A 20,205-nucleotide genomic window follows, 5' to 3' on the forward strand; every position below is an offset into this window, starting at 1 on the left:
GCCACATAGACATTCCCATAGACCAATCCAATTGCGGCTAATCCTATGTGACTGTAATTTATGTCAAGTTGACAAAAACTAACCAATACATATGATCCCTTGTCAACTTCACCCACAAACACATTACTATTAAATAACATTTCCTTTGTTTATTCCTAAGCCATCATATTAATATAATAACATAAGATACAGTTCAACTTAAAACTCTCATATTATTTTATATTTTTCAATATTTTAAAAGTTCAGTGCCTCTTTAAAATATCCAAGGACTCTTGATGATGTGATGGTGGGTCCCTATAAAATCCAAAATAAGTTACATGCTTCCTTTTTATTTTCCTTTTGGGAATTTTATACATGAGGACTATATTCACAGTATTTCCATCCTCCCCTTTGTAACTCTTCTCATGCCTCCCAGTCCATTACAAATCCATGACCTCTTATGCTTTAATTATTATTACACATGTACACCACTTATATATACATATATACATATATGTATATATATGTGTGTATGTATATATAGTGAGTCCATTTAGTATTGTCATGTGCATATGTGTTAAGTATGATCAGTTAAGGTTGGATAATGTGTCATGGAGTTTGTCCATGGAGATTACTTGGTGTACAGATTATAATCCATAATTATAGAGGGAGAATGATTCTCCCTCTCTTAGTAGCCGTTCATTTCCTATAGCTCTTCATCTAGGGGTAAAGCTCAGTGATATTTCCCCCATCACAATGAGATTAACTGGTGTTCTCATTGTGTGTGTCTTGTTAAAATTTCATGGGTGAAACTTTCTGTCATATATAAAAGGCACTATCTTGTAACAGATGTTAGTCCTCTGGCTTTTACAATCTTTAGGCCACCACTTCCTCAATGTTCCATAAGCTTTAGATGCAAGGGTTATGATGTGGAAATATCTTTGTGGGTTGGGTACCCTGTGGTCAAGGATTCTCTGAATTTTGGCCAGTTGTAGATTTCTCTGATGGGCTCCATCTGCTAGAAAAAGAAGTTTCTTTGATTAGGAGTGAAAGTAATGTTTATCTGTATACAAGGATAGGTATTTAGAATGCATTTGGGAATTATACTAGTTTAAGAAAATGGCAATATTAAATTTTCTCTCTAGGATACATGGCCTCACCATCCATGGGTAGTTGTCTAGATTTATAGTTCCAGGCATGAGTTTTCTTCTATTTAGTAGAACTAAAATCCAACTAGCTAACTACTAGTTACCCCAAAGACATAAGGGATACTGTTACACATCCAGAGATATCTTGCCATGGTCATTGTTGAGTTTCATAGGCTTTACAACTTGATAAGACTACTGATTGCTTTGCTCCCTTGGCAGCTTGCACAGCACTTTCAAATACTATGAGAGCTAGTACTCAGGAGGAGGCTTTCAGGTCAATTCCAGCTTGAGTCATCCAACTCTTGTGTCTTAAGGGTGGGGTGTTTCCCTGTGCCTTTTTTTAAATATTTAAAGTTATTACTGAAAGTGTGTATTGATTACAGTTCTTTTTTGTGTTTGCTATTCGTGCTCAAAGTGCTATTTTGTGTTTCAGTGTTTAGAGTTTCATTTGTTTTCTTTCTATAATATCTCTGTTATGCTTATTTCTCTCTTCACTTGAAATTATTGCTTCTAGTCTTCTGTTGGGACAATTTGGTAGACATGAAAGTTTTTAGCCTGTGTGTATCATGGAAAGCTTTTCTTTGTTTTTAACTATTGCACACAGTTGGTCATTTAAAATTTGAAGTACATTGCTCCAGGCTCTCTTGGCTTTTAATGTTTCTATTAACAAATGAACTGTTATTCTCATGGGTTTCCTTTATGTGTGGCTGTGGTTTTCCTCTTGCAGCTTTTAATATCCTCTTTTCTTCTGTATATTGGGTGTTTGAAGTATAATGTGCCATGGAGAGTTTCTTTTCTTTTTTAATTATCTTTTTAATTGAAACAGAATTCTATCACTTTCCTCCTTTTCCTTCCCCCATCCTCTCCCAGCTGTCTCCCTTGAGGCCCTCCCATGCTCCCTGCACTTACAATGTGATGGGCTCTTTTTCTTTACTGTCATATGGATACTTATGTATGCATGTATGTGTATGCATGGACATATATTTATAACCTGCGGAGTCCATTTTTGTTGTTTCTCTGTGTATATTTTCAAGGCTGACCATTCTGTGTTAGACAAACAATAGAAGAATTCATCCTTGGGAGAGGCTGACTTCCCCCATCCTTTGTCTATGGGTAGGACACCACTAAATTTTCTTCCTTCCATGCTACCATGTTCATTGACACTGTTCTTCTCTTCTTTATGCAGCCATTTCAAGGTACTGTCTCACAACAGACTTCCTGGTATTCTGGCTTTTACACATTTTTTTACCCCACTTTCTATGATATTCCTGGAGCCACAGATGCAAGAGCAGTTATATAGATGTATCAACTTGGGCTGGACTCATCATGATCTGCTAATGTCTGCATTGTGTCCAGTCGTGGTTTTCTATGATGGTCTCCATTTGATGTAAAGAGTGGTTTGTTGGCTTGTTGGTTTGTTGGTTTGTTGGTTTATTGGTTTGGTTGGTTGGTTGGTTGGTTGGTTGGTAGATTGGTTGGTTGTTTTAATGAAGGGTGGTAGTTATACTTATCTGTAGGTAAGATTGAAATGAAGTAAGTGATTATGCTGGTCTAACAAAGTGGCAGTGATAGATTCTTTTCTGAAGTTCATGACCTCACTAGCCTCAAGAAGCTGTCTATGTCTCTAATACCCAGCATGATTTCCTTCCTGTTGAGTGGGATTTAAGTACAATAAGACAACTATTGGTTGCACAGACTTGTGCTGCCACTTAATGCACCTCTATGTATATCTGGCCATGCCGGTAATTCTTAGTTCATAGGTGTTCCAGCTGGGCAGGACTATTTAATGGCTTCACCTCCTTGGCATCTTGCATTGTATTTCCCGGAACCATCAAAGCTACACCACAGGAAAGAGGCTCTCAAGCCAGATACAGCTTGAATCATCCAAGTCCTGTTCTAAGTATACAATTTCTTCAGCAATAGGGGCCCACCATTAATCAAAGGCTACATCTATAATCGATATTGTCTTTCTGGGTTACCTCACTTAATATAATGTTTTCTAAGTCCACCAACTTACCAAAAAAATTTATAATTTTTTAACAATTGAATAATATTCCACAGTGTATATGTTCCATACTTTCATTATCCATTCATTAGCTGAAGGATGTTTCAACTGGTTCTACTTTCTTACTGTTGCGAATAGACTAGCAGTGAACACAGCTAAACAAGTTTCCGTGTAGTAGTATGTTGAGTTCTTTGGGAAGATGCCAAGGAGTTGTACAGCTAGGTCTTATGGCTTGTGTTCATCCTCTCCAATGTTTCTATCTCTTTATTGAATTCTGTTTTCAAATCTTATCTTCATTATTTCATTCTGGTGTGTATTTATAATTTCTTGAACATCATTCAGGCATTTATTGTGCCTTCTTGGAGTTATAGGAAGTGTTTGTTCATTCTTTTTGATTCCTTGAATTCTTTGATAAGTTTATGGTTGTTCTTTAAAATTCTGTATCATGGAACTCATATTAGCAAACACATCTATAAGACTAGTGGGTTTGATGAGGGAGGGGATGATGTTTTGATCATTCATGTCATTTTGTTTTTTCAATTTAACCTAGGGATGAGGACATCTTTCTTTTGTTGTGTGTACAATGTGATAATCTGGCCTTCCTTAGATTTTTTTTCCAGGGTAGGATGATGTATGACCTGAGATGGGTCATATAAAGCTGATGAATAACCTGTTTGAGTGAATCAGGAAAATATAATTCCCAAACCACAGGTTTCCAGCTAGGCCAAAGTGGTTCACAAATGAAGAGGGTTCAATTGGAACAAGGCTTGTGGGTTTGTAGATGGAGGAGGGCTGAGAGAAGGAGGAAAGAGAAGGAACAACTTACTCAGGAAAGGTGGTTTATACACAAAGAAGATTCACAGGCTGAGGTCTGGAACTAGAGTTGTGTGTTTACAGATCAGGAATTCTTATCTGATCTTGTCTGTCTGATGTTCTGTGTGCTTCTTATATCTATACAGGATGTCTTTCTGTGATTTGAGAAACATTTCTTCTATGATTATGTTGAAGATATGGTCTATGATAATTGACCTTAGATTCTATTTCTTCACCTATACCTACAATTTGGAGGTTTGGCATTTTCATGGCACCCCATAATTCCTGCATATTTCTTTCTTGTCTTTTTTATTTTTGAGTTTGTAATTTAATTGTATTTCACCCTTCCCTTTCCTCCTTTCAAACCCTCCTATGTATTCTCTTTTTCAAATATGTGGCCCCCTTTTATTCATTAATTGTTATTGCATGCATATATATTCCTAGATATAACCTGTTGAATCCATTTAATTAATGCTTCTTGTCTGTATGGCTAAAGAGCTGACCAATGGCCATGGACAACCTATTGGTGTGCTCTTCTCTGGGGAGGACCACCCCTTCCACTCACAGTTTTATTTAGTTATTTATGTGGAGTCAAAGCCTTGTGAGCTTTTCTCCATCTAGTTTGGTATGTTTATTGGTATCATCCTGTTCAGCTCACATTTGGGTGGTCATATGGAGGAGATTTTATGAATATATCTTCTGCTGTTACTATGAGATACAGTGTCACAGCAAACTCCCTAATCCTATGGCCCTTACAGTATGTCCACACCCTCTTCTTCAATGTTCCCTGAGTCTCAGGTGCAGGAGTATTTTTAGGATGTCTTCATTGGGACTGGGCTCCACGACTCTGAATTTTGGTTGGTTGTAGTTTTTCTGTAGTGGTCTCTATCTGTTGCGGGAGAAGTTTCCTTAATGAGAGGTGAAAACTACCCTTATGTATTGGTATAGGACAAATATTTATAAATTGCAGTTAAGGATTGTGCAGGTTTAGTAAATCAGTAGCTGTAGATTCTCCTCCAATAATCACAATTTTACTAACTCTGAGTAGTTAGCCAGGTTTCCAATACCAGGTATGGTTTCCCTCTGTAAAACAGGTCTTAAGTGCAATTAGATTGTTATTGGTTAACACCAACGTATGTATGCTACTGCTGTACCAATAGGGTTATTGTGTCATGTCAGTTCATAGGTGTCACAGCTGGGTAGAGCTGTTAGTTGTGCCCCTCCTTTGGAAGCTTGTATAGCAACTCCTGGCACCATATAAGTCAATTGTCAAGGAGGAAACATTCAGTTCCAGACCAGGGGTTTCCATGCCCTGTTTCTGAAGTTCATGGTACCTTCATCAATAGGGACTTGACTTCCACCTCTAGGGGTTAATAAAGGGCAGAATTGAGCTCCAGGAGTCCAGTTGAAGAGAGGGTAGAGGGAGTTTATGAGCAACGGGCATCAAGATAATGATGGAGAAACCTACGGAGACAACCAAACCAAACTAGTGGGAAATCATGAAATTTAGATCAATAGCTGTGGAGCCTGCAATGGACTGGACTAGGCCCTCTGCATAGAGAGACAGTTGTGTAGCTTGATCTGCTTAAGGGGCCCCCTGGAAGTAAGATCATAATCCATCCCTGGTGCGTAAGCAGACCTTTTGGAACCGACTACCTATGATGGAATACCTCGCACAGCCTGGAGGCAGGGAGAGGAGCTTGGACCTGCCTCTATTAAATGTACCTCCCCATGAGAGGCTTTACCTCCTTGTAGGAGAGAGTGGGAGGTGGGTTGGGAGGGGGAGGCTGGAGAGGCAGGAGGAGGGAAGAGAGGGATCTTGATTGATATGTAAACTGAATTAAAAAATTTCTTAATTAAAGAAAGAAAGGAAGGAAAGAAAGAAAGAAGGAAGGAAGGAAGAAGGAGGAAAGAAGGAAAGGAAGGAAAGAAAGAAGAAAGGAAGGAAGGAAGGAAGGAAGGAAGGAAGGAAGGAAGGAAGGAAGGAAGGAAGGAAGGAAGGAAGGAAGGAAGAAGCTATATATATGGGGAGTCTCATAGGAATCCCTGGCCAACACTCAGACATTTCATATCTGGTACTAGAGGTTTCCTTGGGTGGTCTTTGGCTCCTGGAGGGAGCACCACCAGACCAGATGAGAAAAGTTCATTAAAACTATATGTGAATTATATACATTTTAGGTTATTTTTAGGCAAAGAGTAATAGTATAATTCCTTGTCACTTTTTCAGATATTCATGTTGCTATTTTATCCTCCTCCTACCTTCCTCTGTATTTATCTCCCCTTTTCCCGTTTCCCTGATCAGATCACTTGTACCCAGATAGCCTCCTCTCCATTGCTCCCCAGCAACACTGTCCTGCCAAGAGTCCCATTTTACTTTCCTGATTTCTGTTGTTACTACACGGTATATACTTGTATCAGAGATTTGGATCTAGGGGTCTCCAGTAAGAGAGAACATGTGATGTTTGTCTTTCTGGGTTTGGGCTATCTCACTGAATATGATCTATTCTAGTTCAATCCATTTACCTACAAAGTTCCTAATTTTGTTTTTCTTTACAGTCAAATAGTATTCCACAGTGTTTATGCACACATTTTCATTATCCATTCTTTGGTTGTAATTTCCATTTCCTAGGTATTGTGAAAAAGACAGCAAGCAGAATGGCTGAGCGACACCCTTCTGGTGCTGATTGGCCTGGGAAAGTAGAAGAAACCACTGACACCATTATGGTGTGCAAATATATGGTGGGATATGGGAGAAAGAGAGACGTAGAATTGTTCATGTCCTGCAGAGAGGGGCAGATCTGAAGAGGCAAAGGTGATGAGGAAGAGGCTGATGTGGGTGGCCTGCTTGCCACCGAGGCCATGGTGATATCTGGGCAGGGCCTGCTACTAAGGGCCATGTTTGCTGCAGCCACAGTCTGTGTGGATATTCATGGTTTCTGTTACCACCAAAGACTGTAATGATGCCCAGGGTCTGGGGCCATCACGTGTGGCCATGTTGGTAACTGAGGGCCATGGCACCAAATGGGCCATCCCTATCTGGGTGGCCTATACTACCACCAAGGGACAGGGTGATGTCTGAACCCAAGCTGCAGGGTAGTGCCATGTCTGGGTCTGTGGCCCTGCCACAGCCAGAGTTTGTGTTGACATCTATGGTGTCTGCTGTCATCGAAGGCTGTGCAGATGCCTGGAGTCTGGGCTACTACCTGGGGCCATGTTGGTGTCTGAGGGCCACCCTGCAGCTGTGGCCATGCAGATCTGAGTGTCCTATGCTGCTACCTGGGACCATGGTGACATCTGGGCCCAAGCTGTTGCCAAGGGTCATATCTGGGTCTGTGGTCCTACCACAGCCAGAGGTGTGTTGATGGCCATGCCTGTGTTACCACCAAAGGCCACATGGATGCCCAGGTTATGTGGCCATGTTGTGGTCCGAGGGTCATGCTACCTCTGAGACCATACAAATCAGAGTGGCCTGCGCTGTCACCTGGGACCATGGTGACATCAGGGCCCAAGCTGCAACAGGCCTGTGACCCTCCCATAGCCAGCATCTGTCTTGAAGGTCTGTCCATGGCTCCTGTAACCATTGAAGGCCATATGGATGCCCAGAGTCTGGACTACCACCTGGGACCACGCTACAGTCCAGGGACCATGCTGCTGCTGGACCCATGCCAATGTGAGAGGCCTGCACTGGCATCCAGGGCCATGGTGACATCCAGGCCCAAGCTGCTGCTGATGCCCATGTCTGGGTCTGTGGTCCTGCTGTAGCTGAAGTCTATGTTGATGTCCAGTTGCCCGTGTTACTACAGGGTCCCATGCAAACCACGTGTTGAACCATGTGTTGAAGTTCAAGGGCTGTGCTGAGCCGACCCCTCCCCTTGCCAGCACTAGGATAGTGGCCAATGATCTGCCCCCACACACTCACTTGGGAAAGCTGGCCCCACCCCTCAGCTCTGGTGTGGGAGAGCTAGCTCCGCCCCTCATCTGAGGAGGGTGGTTCCAACAGCTTAGACTGACCAATCCACCTACCACCCAGGCACACATCCAGGGCTTTGAGTTGGCACTCCCCGACATCTACCTCATCTCTGACCTATGGAAGCATGTGAAGGGGCTGATGCTGCCTAACCATAGACCATGGTCTCCATGACTTGGGGCAACAGCAGGATATCTGAGGGCAGTTTCAGTGAGGGTCCAGTAGTGATGTGTACCAGAAGCCAGAGGCCTTGAACCTGACCAACAACACATTACACAATGAACATTTGCAAGTAAAGCTATTTGGACAAAAGGGTCTACTGCATGATACACCACAGTTCCCAGTGCCACCAGGATGAATGAAGAGGTGCTGGATAGTCAGGAAAGATAGAGGAGCCAATTGGTTTTTGTTTGTTTTGTTCTTTTGGTTTTTTTTGTTTTTGTTTATTTGTTTTTTGATTAACATTTTTATTTGGTTTTTTTTATGTCTTTTTAAATTTTCTTTGGTGGGAGACCATAAAAGAGTGAAGGGTGGATATGGAGGGACTGGGAAATGAGAGGATTGGAGTGCATAATGTGAAATACCCAAAGAATCAATAAAAAATGTTTAAGAAACAAAATAAAACTATAAAGCCCCTTCCACTCCCCCCAAAAAACTATGTCTAAGGGAGTATTGGTGCAATGGGATAGTGAGTCCTTTGGGCATATGCCAAGGAATGGTATAGGTGGGTCATATGATATCTTTATTTTTAGCTTATTGGGAATTCTCCACACTTACTTCCATACTGGCTGCTCCAGTTTACTATCACATCAAGAGTTCTCTTTGCCCTTATCCCCTCCAGAATTTGTTGTCATTTCTTCTGTTGATTTTTGCCATCCTGACTGGAGTAGGTTAAATCTCAAAGTTGTTTTGAATTGCATTTCCTTAATTACTAGGGATTGTGAACACTTTTTGAGATATTTTTAGCAATTTTTCTTCTTTTTCTTCTTCTTCTTCTTCTTCTTCTTCTTCTTCTTCTTCTCCTCCTCCTCCTCCTCCTCCTCCTCCTCCTCCTCCTCCTCCTTCTCCTCCTCCTTCTTCTTCTTCTTCTTCTTCGGATTCTCTTCCAGATCCTAGGTTTATTTTTCAAATGGATCATTTTTTTTGTTTTTCCACTTTGTTTTTGAGTTCTTTATACATCCTAGATATTAATCTGCCATCAGATATATATCAGCAAAGATTCTCTCCTATTCTGTGGGCGTCCTCTTTTCCTGGTTGATTGTTTCCTTAGCTGTGCCAAAATATTTTAGTTTCATGAAAAACCACTTGTCAACAGTTGGCCTTAATTCTTGAGCAACTGAAGTCCTCTTCAGGAGGTTCTTTTCCTACAGTAACATCGTGGAGAACACTGTCCATGTTTTGCTTTCTTCTGGTACCTTTAGTGTTTCATGTTTCAGATTTAGATATTTGATCCATTTGTAATTAGTTTTTGTGCAAGGTGATAGATACTGGTCTAGTTTTATTCTTCTGCATGTGGACATCCAATTTTCCCAACACCATTTGTTAAACGTGTTTTCTTTTTCCAGAATATGTTTTTGATGTCTTCATCAAATATTAAATGGCTGAAGTTATGGATTCTCATGGTTGGGTCTTCAATTATATTCCATGGTCTGCATGTCTTTTTTGTGTGTGTCATTACCACATTGTGTTTATTACTATGGCTCTGTAATATATCTTAAGATCTGGAACAGTAACCTCTCCATCACTGTTCTTTTTGCTCAGAATTGTTTTGTCTACCCAGGGCCTTTTGTGGTTCCATATGGGCTGTAAGATAGTATTGTCTATTTCTACAGAGAATGAGATGAGGATTTTTGACCAGGATTGAGTCTGTAAATAGCTATTAGTAGAATGGTTATTTTCACAATGTGAATTCTAGCAATCCATGATTCTATGGTTACATTTCTTCACTAATGTTGAAGTATTCCTGCATTTCAGGGATAAAGCTAATTTGTTCATAATGTATAATCTTTTGATGTATTAACATATTCTGTTTGCAATTATTTTATTGAGTATTTTGAGTCTATATTCATCAGGAATATTGGCCCATAGTTTTCTTTTTATGGTTTTTGTCAGATTTTGCTATTAGAGTGATACATCTGTCTAGAAAGACCTTGAAAGAGCTTGTCTCATTCTGACCAGAAAGAGTACACATAGCGATTTCAATCTTTTTGAATTTGTAAAGATTTTGTGTGTGTGTGTCCCAGGAGAGAGTCTATTTTTGAAAAGCTTCCATGTACTGTTTAGCAGAGTAGGTATTCTTTGGTATTTGGATAGAACATTCTATAGATGTTTGTTGAGTCCATTGAGTATTTTTTTCATATTTTAAGCATTTAATCATGAAAAATGTTGAGTACATTTTTTTAAAAAACCTGTTTTTTAGACTCATGTTTACATGAGAAATGGTGAGATAGCTGGAATTCAGGAACTTGCACATAAAACTGGTTATGGGAGGCTGGAGAGATAGCGCTGCTCTTTCAGAAGACCCAGGTTTGATTCCCCGCAACCACATGGTGGCTCACAACCATCATGATTTCAGGGGATGCACATGATGAACATATATACATGCATGCAGGAAAATTACCCAAGCATACAAAATAAAACAAATCTTTTCTTAAAAACCTGGTTATGATCTGATAGTTGAAACTACGTGATTGAGACAGAGAGCTCAACATATGACTCTTTAACCCATCCTATATATGCTCCTTGCTTTATGTCCCCACCTGTGAAAGTGAAATACAAAAAAACAAGTTTACTTAAATAATTGAAGTTTTCATGAGAAACAGTTAAATATGTATTAACTTTCCAGTGTAACTTGAATATAAAGTGCTTTATTATCTATAATGATAAACCTTAGACCTATGTTATCAAAATAGCATTGCTACACGGGGTTGCATGACAGAATGTGGTACAGTTGCCAATAACATAAGTTTTCTAAACACATGATAATCAAAATAAGTTCAAAATCAAACACATCATGATTCTAAGACACTTCTGGTTTGCTCACCTGTGTAGCATGGCACAAACTAGCTACTTTATCATTGCTATGTTAAAATATCCTGACAAAGCAAAGTCATGGTGAAAAGGTTAATTTTGGCTTACAGTTCTAAAAGACACTGTCCATCATGGTAAGGAAGGTATGAAAGAAAGGTTTGGTGGCAAAAGCCAGAGGCTGCATGGTGACTTTATGTCTGCACTCAGGAAGCCTAGTGTGAACAAGAAGTGGGACCAGAACATAAAACTTCAGGGTCACCTCACAAGAACCTCAATTGGCTGAGAAAACTTAAAAAAAAGGTTCAACATCCTTAGTCATCAGGGAAAGTTGAATCAAAACTACTTTGAGATTTCATCTTACACATATCGGAATGGCTAAGATCAATAACACAAGTGATAGCTCACGCAAGCAAGACTCTGGAATGAGGGGAACACTCATCCATTGCTGGCAGGAAATCAGTGTGGCCATTCCTCGGGATGATGGGAATTGATCTACCTCAAGATTCATCTATACTACTCTTGGGCATATACCCAAAGGATGTTTCATCCTACTAGAGAGACACTTGCTCAAGCATGTTCATTGATGCTCTATTCATAATAGCCAGAGACTGGAAATAACTTAGATGTTCCTCAAAGATGAATGGATAAAGAAAATGTGGTACATTTACACAATGGAATATTGCTTGTATGTAAAAAGAAAAGAGAAATCATGGAGTTCACAGGTAAATAGATATAACTAGGAAAAAATCATCCTCAGTGAGGTAACCCAAACCCCAAAACACAAATATGGTATGTATTCACTTTTATGTGACTATTAGCTGTTAAGTCAATGATAACCAAGCTACAATCTGTAGAATCACAGAAGTTAGGTATAGAATGAAGGATGGGGAGGCAGGAGAAGATTGATCTCCCTAAGAAAGGAACATAGAATAGATAGTTATAGATGGATGGGGTGGACTAGAACTGAAGAATCAGATGGGGAAGGGGGAAGGAAAGAGAGGGATGAGGGAGGGAATACAGGCAGAGACAGCTAAAGGTCCACTTGAGGGGTAGTATGAAAAACTAATACAGTAGAAGCTTCATTATATATATATATATATATATATATATATATACATATATATATATATATATATACGTGCATTCATACATTCATACATACATACATACATATATACATATATGGAGGGACTCTAAATAAAATCACCAAATAATGTGGAAGACAGAGTCCCAACTAGAAAGATACCTCTTGTCATCAAGTGAAGCTTCCAGGACCAAAATTGATTTGTTGACCAAAGGGTTATGGGTTGCTTTCCACAAACTGATAGCAAGGCCATAATGCTGAAGACAAAACCTATGCAATGCATTGAACATGGAGAACTCAAGTTGGTGTCTACACAGAGCCTTCACCTTTACACACTAGCATCTTTGTTATTGGAAGGTACTTTACATGCTACCAAAGGAGAAACATAAACACCAAGCCAGCCAGACACTTTGATCTCAATGATGTCCTGCCTGAAAGATATGCTAGTACAATGGTGGCTCAAAGCTTGTGGAAATAACCAACCAATATATGATTTGATCTAAGGCCGACTCTACAAGATAGAACCCATACCCAATACTGCTTTTGTGACCAAAAACCTGAGACTAGATAGCTCAGGGATGTAAGCAAAAAATCAAATACTAATGTTCTAATAAAGTAATATAGCAATAAAATGACTCCTAATGACATTCTGCTACACTCATAGTTCAGTGCCTTCCTCAGCCATCGTCAGAGAAGCTTCCTCCTGCAGTAGGTGGGAACAAATACAGAGACCCACAGCCAGACAATAAGCAGAGTGAGAAACCTTGAAAGACTCAGTCCTAAATTGTTTATCTCCATCAAATCCCTTCCCTCGGGGTTCAGGAAGCTCTGTGGGAAGTTAAAAGGGTTTAAGAGCTAAAGAAGATGGAAAACACCGAGAAAACAAGGCCTTCTAACCACAACAGAACATATGCACAGAGGAACTCACAGAGAGTATGGCAGCATGCACAGGGTCTGAATGGGTCTACATAAGAGGGCGTTCTAGAGCTGAAAGAAGTGGATACATGCCCCATCCTAAACCAGAAGCTTCTGCAACTGATAACCATTTGCAAATGAAAGTTTAGTTTTCTCCAAGGAAGTCTCACTGAGAAAACAAACTACTTTTAAGGGTAGGCTACATTCCCAGCACTAGATGACCAACAGAAAATGAATTCAATAGCATCTTTGGAGGCTCCTTGTCTCATAATATCATGTCAGAGATACATACACACACACACACACACACACACACACACACACACACACACACACATATATATATATATATATATATATATATATATATATATATAATTTTATCTTTTTTATTTTGTTTGATTTATATGTTTTTCTTTCCTTTTACCCTACAGGTCCTTTGCGTATATATTATGGCTTCCAATTTACTGTTTTTATGGGATTCCTGAGTGTGCAAATGAGTCCATCTCTGCATCTATATCTGCTTCATGTGCTTTTTCTTGGGCTCTTTTCCTTCTGTTTGTTTGGTTTTTCCTATTCCACTGTGTTTATTGGTCTCTTTTATCTTATTATATTTTATTTTATTATTATCTCTTAGAAGCCTGTTTGTTTTCTAATAAGAGACAGAAATGAGGTTGATCCAGGTAGAAGTGGAGGTGGGGAGGAACTGGGAGGAGTAGAGAGAGGGGAAACCATATCAGGATATATTATGTGAGAAAAAGAACTATTTCAACAAAAGGGAAAAATTCAATATGCCTTCCCGATAAAAGTCCTAGAAAAACTTAGGATATAGAGGACATATTTCAACATAATAAAGGCAACATACAACAAGTCCACAGTCACAAGAAATGGAGGAAAACTCTAAGAATTTCCAATGAAGTGAGGAACAAGATAAGGATGCCCAGTCTCTCAATTTCTGTTCAATGTGGTGCTTAAATTCTTAGCTAGAGTGGTAAGATAAATGAAAGAGTAATTTCACACAAATAAAACAGGGGATACAAATAAGAAAGGAGGAAGGTAAAGTATTCTTTTCTGGCTAATAAGGTTGTAATCATATTCAGCAAAAGAGCAGGATATGAAACTAACTTGAAAACCTTGATATACTTTCTATATATCAACTGAAAATACACCAAGAAAGAAATCAAGGAGAATCCCATGAGGCTGAGCTGTTCACAACTTCCAGTGTATGGCCCAAGACTGGTGAGTCTGCCTGATCTTGGCCAACTAGGACCCTTCCCAATCACTAGACCTAATCTGGGTCCAACAATCTGTGTTCCACTCTAGTCTCATGAGTTTTCCGATTCTCAACCACCAGTCTTGGCCCCAGTTGCACATCCTGGGCACTAGCCCACCCTGGAAACTCTGCCTGATGTTAACGTGCCCATATCATATCCAACTTCCAGGCCTAGCCTGAGTCACGAGTCCTGTGCTCCAGCTCAGTCGGGTAAGCCCCACAGAACCTAGCCTTCCTGTGTTGTTCCCAACCTCTAGACTTGGCCCCAGATGCACATCTGTGCATCATCCCAGTCTGCTGAGTCTTCCAGAAAATAGCCCATCCACACCATATCCAAGCTCTGGGGCACATATCCTGTACACTGGTCCAGTTTTGTGATCCAAGATCTGAGACCATGTTTACCAGATCCATCCCCCATGGTAGGCTGGAATGCACAATTTTTGCACCAGTGCAAGCTGAAGATTCCTTGAAATATTACCCACCCACACCATCTCAAACTCTCAGGCCTAGCCAAAGTCACACAGTCTGTATGCCAGCCCTAGCCCCAGGCCTCGCCTGGTAAGGGACAAAGAACCTGACTTAGCCACACCATCCTTACACTCCCAGGAATCGTTTGGATAGTGCAGCTTGCAAACAAGCCCAAGCAGGTATTTGTCCCCCTTGCATGCTTTCTGGCTTCCCACTGAATTGGAATCACCCACATTCCACCAAATTGAAAATCAACATTGAAAATCAGAAGTATTGAACTACCAATTCCTCATACTTGATCTGAAATCAATCTAATTGGACAACAACAAAACAAAATAAATAAAGGAAAGAAGGAAGGAAGGAAGGAAGGAAGGAAGGAAGGGAGGGAGGGAGGGAGGGAGGGAGGGAGGAAGGAAGGAAGGAAGGAAGGAAGGAAGGAAGGAAGGAAGGAAGGAAGGAAGGAAAGAAGGGACTTCCACTCAACAGAGGCAGTACACAACCTCACAGCAGGCATACAAGTAATGACAGAAGTCTACATTCCCAGGTCTCATGACAAAAACAGAAACAATATGAAAAGCCAAGACAATATGTCATCAGTCCAAACTCCACATGGCCTATAGAAATCCTCCAATTTCTTATCATCTAGACAAACGTTATAACACAGAACTTAAAAAGCAAACATAAACTTCATCAAAAAATTCAGTTTCAACTGTTAAAAACAATGACATCAGGAAATTGGAAGGCAAATAGATAGAACTAGGAAAAATAATCCTGAGTGAAGTAACCAAGACACAGAAAAACAAACATGGTATGTACTCATTCACAAGTGGATATTAGTGGTAAAGTAAAGGATAACTATGTTACAATTCACAGCTCTTGAGAGGCTAGGTAACAAGGAGGGCCCAAGGGATGACAAATGGATTTCCCTGGGAAGGGAAAATAGAAGAGATCTCCTGGGTAAACTCAGGTTGGGTGGGAATGGAACATGAGGGATCAGGTTGGGAGCAGGATAGAAGAGAATAGTAATAAAAGAGATGTCTTGCTGAGGGGGGGGGCATTTGGGGGCCAAGGGAAACTCCCACAAATTTACAAGGCTGACCACAACTATGAATCCTAGCAATAGTGGACACATAGCCTGAATTGGCCATCTCCTGTAATCAGATTAGTGACCATCCTAATTGTCATCAAAGAGCCATCGTCCAATAACTGATGGAAGCAGATGCAGAGACCCACAGCCAGGCACTGGGCTGAGCTCCAGGAATCCTGTTGAAGAGAGGAAAGAAGGATTGTATGAGCCAGGGGGTCAATGTCACCACAAGGGAACCCACAGAAACACTAACCTGGACTCATAGGAGCTCACAGACTCTGGACCAACAGCTAGGGAGCCTACATGAAACCAACCTAGGCCCTCTATATTGTGTGACAGTTGTGTAGCTTGGTCTACTTGTGGGACTCCTAGCAGTGGGAATGGGGCCTGTCCCTGATGTTTTAGCAGGCTTTTGGGAACCTATTCCTCATACTACATTGCCTTGCCCAGCCTTAACACAAGGGGAGGAGCTAAGTCCTACCTCAACTTGCCATGCCATGCCTTATTGACACCCATGGGAGGCCTGCCCCTTTCTAAACAGAAGCAGAGGAGGAGTGGGGGGTACCGGTGTGGGGGAGAGGAGGGGAAACTGTGGTCAGGTTGTAAAATGAATGAATAAATTTAATTTTTAAAAAAAATCAGTGTTTCAAAACTGATCAATGAACTTAAAGCAAATATCTGAGAAAACACTAACCTATAGCTGAATGAAATGACAAGAGTAACTCAGGATCTGAAAACTGAGGTCATTAAAGAAATAAAAATATTGAAAAGAACTCAAGCTGAAATGAAGACATAATTGGAAATCCCAGTGATTCAATTAGAATGCTGAGATGAAAGGCTAATCAGAATCAAGATCAAGTAGATCAAGTAGAAAATAAAGTACTGGGACTTGATGTTAAAGGAATTGCACTACACAATCAAAGAACATGAAGAAGTGTAGGCTATTTATTTTTATTTTATGTATATCAAAGTTCTGACTATATGTGTGTGTATGCACTGTGTGCATTTCTGGTGCCCATAGGGTCCAGGAGAGGGCATTGGGTCCCCTGGAACTGGAGTCACAAATGGTTGTAAGCTGCCATGTGAGCGGTGGAAACCAAGCATGGGTTCTCTGCAAGAGCAGAAAATGCTCTTAACCACTGAGCAGTCTCTCCAACTCTGTTATGAAAATTTTTATAAAACCACATAAAAGGAACATGTAAGAACTGTGGACACCATGAAAAGACCAAATCTTCAAGTTACAGGCAGAAATGAAGAAGAACCTCAGGTCGTTGCATAGAGCAGATACTCAAAAGCATTCTAGGAAAAAAAAAAAACTTCCCCAAATTAAGGAAAGACATACCTATAAAGATACAACACAGAACACCAAATAAACAAAATTAGAAAAGAAGTTCTCTGCTGTGGAGAATCTGCAACCTTTACAAGCCCGAAGAGAGATGATATGCAGAAGGCAAGAAGGCAATTCGGTTCAACACAACTAAATAGCCAGTGTTGGTTCAAACTTCTAGAGTCTGACCCCAAGTGGTTTATTGTGGGTTTATTTAAACACAGCACAATTTGGTGAAAACTTTTCTTATGATAATTCAATCTCATATGCACAATAAAGCATAAATAAATCTCTTTGAGGAACAAAGTAAGCTAAATAAAAATTGGTTGTGACTACACCAAAACTCTCAGCAAAATGCACATGACAACTTCCATAAAGATAGGTTCTATAGGGGCTCAAGAGATGGTTCAGCGGTTAAGAGCACTGGCTGCTCTTCCAGAGGTCCTGAGTTCAATTCCCAGCACCCACATGGTGGCTCACAAACATCTGTAATGAGATCTGGTGCCCTCTTCTGGCCTGAAGGCATACATGCAGACAGAACATTGTATACATAATAAACAAATAAATCTTTTGAAAAAGAAAGAAAGGAAGAAAAAAAGAAATTATTTAAGCCAAAGGGCAAGGCTAAGGCTAAAGGGTGGCACTTCAAGATGAAGAGAAGAGTTGTATATTAAGATATTTATCCATTTCTTTTAGATTTTCCAACTTGTTGGAGTAAATGTTTTTAAAGTAAGTCCTTATGATTCTCTTGATTTATTCAGAACATAAAATAAGAAAAACCAAAAGTCATATATAAAGGAAAACAAATCAGGATAACCACTTGTTTCTGAATGTTAAAACCCAAAAGATCCCTGAGCAATGTACCTCCAGTTCTAAAAGGTACAGGTACCAACCTAGACTACCGCATCAAACAAAACTACTAGATAAAGAAAGAGGATGAAGAAAAACTTTCCATGATGTGAACAGGCTAAAACACAATGTTTACCTTGTTCACCTAACCAGCCTTATAGAAAATACTAGAATAAATTCTTCAAAGTGAAGAGAGGAGTAAGCATAAGCAGGAGCCTACAGAAAGAAAACAAATGAAGCTATAATCACTGAAACACAAAATATGACAAAGACATAAACAAAAAATAATTAATTAAATTACTGCAATAAGTACACATCTTTCTTTTTTAATGTTTTTTTATTTCTGAGATTAAAACATAATTGCATCATTTCTCCTATATTAGTTTTCCACGTGATGATGCCTCAAATGGCCCTTAGTATTAGCTGCTCCTCCCTGTATTCACTCCCTTCCTCACCCTCTTCACTTCTTCCCCTCCCTATTTATTCCTCCTGTTCCTGCCACATCATCCATCCATAACCATCTATTCTATTTCCTCTTATTAGGGAAATACATTACTCCCCCATATTCTCTTACTGTAATCCTGTCCTATGTAGTTATACAGGCTGCAGCTTGATTATCAAAGACTTAACAGCTAGCATCTACATATAAGCAAATATGTACAATATTTGTCTTTCTGGGTATGGGTTACCTAACTCAGGATGATTTTTTTCTAACTATATCCATTTAAAAATTTCATGGCTTTATTTTTTTAACAGCTGAGCAATGCTCTATTGTGTAAATGTGCCACGTTCTCTTTATCCATTCATCTGTTGATGGACAGCAAGTTTGTTTCTAATTTCTGGCTATCATGAATAGAGTAGCAACAAACATGATTGAGCAAGTGTCTCTGTAGTAGGATGTAGAGTCTTTTGGATATATGCCCAAGAGTAGTGTAACTGGATCCTGAGGTAGGTCTTTTCCCAACTTCCTGAGGAACCACCACACCACTTTCCATAGCTCAGGCTGTACAAGTTTGCACTCCCACCAGCAATGGATGAGTGTTCCCCTTACTCCACAACCTTGCCAGCCTGAGCTGTTGCTTGTTTTATTGATCTTGGTTATTCTGAATGGTGTAAGATGAAGTCTCAAAGTAGTTTGATTTGTTTTTTCCTAATGAATGAGAATGTTGAACATTCTCTTTCTTATTTTCACCATTGAGAATTCAGTTTAGATCTGTACCCCATTTTTTCCTGTGCAGAACCTTGTTCTTTTTTCAATGAAAGAATGAAAGATGTTGTTAGAGAATTCAAAGGAGCAATGAAAGGAAGAAGGAAAGACAAGAGTGAGTGATGCTTGAGGGAGAACACTGTGATCAAGTTACCTTAAGAATATTTAGGAAACCGGGCTGAAGAGATGACTCAGAGGGGCTGGAGAGATGGCTCAGAGGTTAAGAGCACCTACTGCTCTTCCAGAGGTCCTGAGTTCAATTCCCAGCAACCACATGGTGGCTCACAACCATCTGTAATGAGATCTGGCGCCCTCTTCTGTATACATAATAAATAAATCTTTTTAAAAAAAAAAAAAAAGAACATTTAGGAAACCTCTTGCTTTTACAATTAATATACACTAACTAAAAACACAGGGACAAGGAGATCATGATGGGAAAATGTACAGAGACGGCCAGCCAAAATTGTGGGAATGCATGAACTGTGGACCAATAGCTGAGGATCCCCCATGGCACTAGACTAGGCCCTCTGGATAGGCAAGACAGTTGTTTAGCTTGAACTGTTTAGGGGACCCCCAGGCAGTGGGATTGGAACCCGTCCCTGGTACATGAGCTGGCTTTTTGGAGCCTAGTGCCTATGGTGGGACACTTTGTGCAGCCTTGGTGCAGGGAGGAGGGGCCTGGACCTGCCTCAACTGAATGTACCAGGCTCTACTGACTCCCCATGGGAGACCTCGCCTTGGAGGAGGTGGGAATGGGGGGGTAGAATGGGGGAAAAGGCTGGGGGGCAGGAGGAGGGAGGAGAGGGGGATCTGTGGTTGTTGATATGTAAAATGAATAGAAAAATCTCTTAATAAAAAAAAAGGAGAAAAATAAATAAACCCTAATGATGGCAGCTTTTGCTAAACTATTCTGTAATCCTAACATCATACTACATCATTCGGGGGGGCGGGGGGGAACTTGAGCCAAAGGGCAAAGCAGAGGCTGAAGGGTGGTACTTCAAGAAAAAGGGGGCTCTTTTTCGTGGCGCCTCCTAGGCGGTCGGCTGTGTCAAG

Source organism: Peromyscus maniculatus, chromosome 9 (assembly GCF_049852395.1).
Source record: "Peromyscus maniculatus bairdii isolate BWxNUB_F1_BW_parent chromosome 9, HU_Pman_BW_mat_3.1, whole genome shotgun sequence".
NCBI classification, from domain to species: domain Eukaryota; kingdom Metazoa; phylum Chordata; class Mammalia; order Rodentia; family Cricetidae; genus Peromyscus; species Peromyscus maniculatus.